The following is a 2,028-nucleotide window of genomic DNA, read 5'->3' as shown; positions in this document are numbered from 1 at the left end:
GTGGCGTATACCTTTATATTCCTCCCTAGACTGAGAGGAGTGGGGGGGGGGGGCAGCCAATAACTTTCCTAACTTTCCCCGGAGTTCTGCTTTATGTGGAGAACATTTCCATTGTGTGCGGGAAGTGTATAACCGCTGCGTAGATTCATCCTCCATTAGTCCCGGACACGGCATGATGGGAAATCTTCCAATGGGGTCACCTGAGGGGAATATCAGTAGATTCCTTCAGCTGCGGCTATTGTATTCTGACAGTCTGCCCTGAACAGTGACTGGATCTAGTTGGATGTGATTGGATCTGGTTGGATGTGACTGGATCTGGTTGGATGTGACTGAATCTGGTTGGATGTGACTGGATCTGGTTGGATGTGATTGGATCTGGTTGGATGTAATTGGATCTGGTTGGATATGACTGGATCTGGTTGGATGTGCATGGATCTGGTTGGTTGTGACTGGATCTTGTTGGATCTGGTTGGATGTGACTTGATCTGGTTGGATGTGACTGAATCTGGTTGGATGTAATTGGATCTGGTTGGATATGACTGGATCTGGTTGTATGTGATTGGATATGGTTGGATGTGAGTGGATCTGGTTGGATGTGACTGGATCTGGTTGAATGGGACTGAATCTGGTTGGATGTGATTGGATCTGGTTGGATCTGGTTGGATGTGACTGAATCTGGTTGGATGTGACTGGATCTGGTTGAATGGGACTGAATCTGGTTGGATGTGATTGGATCTGGTTAGTTGTGACTCGACCTGGTTGGATGTGACTGGATCTAGTTGGATGTGATTGGATCTGGTTGGATCTGGTTGGATGTGACTGAATCTGGTTGGATGTGACTGGATCTGGTTGAATGGGACTGAATCTGGTTGGATGTGATTGGATCTGGTTAGTTGTGACTCGACCTGGTTGGATGTGACTGGATCTAGTTGGATGTGATTGGATCTGGTTGGATCTGGTTGGATGTGACTGAATCTGGTTGGATGTGACTGGATCTGGTTGAATGGGACTGAATCTGGTTGGATGTGATTGGATCTGGTTAGTTGTGACTCGACCTGGTTGGATGTGACTGGATCTAGTTGGATGTGATTGGATCTGGTTGGATCTGGTTGGATGTGACTGAATCTGGTTGGATGTGACTGGATCTGGTTGAATGGGACTGAATCTGGTTGGATGTGATTGGATCTGGTTAGTTGTGACTCGACCTGGTTGGATGTGACTGGATCTAGTTGGATGTGATTGGATCTGGTTGGATCTGGTTGGATGTGACTGAATCTGGTTGGATGTGACTGGATCTGGTTGAATGGGACTGAATCTGGTTGGATGTGATTGGATCTGGTTAGTTGTGACTCGACCTGGTTGGATGTGACTGGATCTAGTTGGATGTGATTGGATCTGGTTGGATCTGGTTGGATGTGACTGAATCTGGTTGGATGTGACTGGATCTGGTTGAATGGGACTGAATCTGGTTGGATGTGATTGGATCTGGTTAGTTGTGACTCGACCTGGTTGGATGTGACTGGATCTAGTTGGATGTGATTGGATCTGGTTGGATCTGGTTGGATGTGACTGAATCTGGTTGGATGTGACTGGATCTGGTTGAATGGGACTGAATCTGGTTGGATGTGATTGGATCTGGTTAGTTGTGACTCGACCTGGTTGGATGTGACTGGATCTAGTTGGATGTGATTGGATCTGGTTGGATCTGGTTGGATGTGACTGAATCTGGTTGGATGTGACTGGATCTGGTTGAATGGGACTGAATCTGGTTGGATGTGATTGGATCTGGTTAGTTGTGACTCGACCTGGTTGGATGTGACTGGATCTAGTTGGATGTGATTGGATCTGGTTGGATGTGACTGGATCTGGTTGAATGGGACTGAATCTGGTTATGTGACTGGATCTAGTTTTGGATCTGGTTGGATGTGACTGAATCTGGTTGGATGTGACTGGATCTGGTTGGATGTGATTGGATCTGGTTGAATGGGACTGGATCTGGTTGGATGTGATTGGATCCGGTTGGTTGTG

The sequence above is a fragment of the Nanorana parkeri genome, unplaced genomic scaffold (assembly GCF_000935625.1).
Source record: "Nanorana parkeri isolate BGI_ZX_2015 unplaced genomic scaffold, ASM93562v1 scaffold4353, whole genome shotgun sequence".
Classification (NCBI taxonomy): Eukaryota; Metazoa; Chordata; class Amphibia; order Anura; family Dicroglossidae; genus Nanorana; species Nanorana parkeri.
This window is presented reverse-complemented; position numbering follows the sequence as displayed.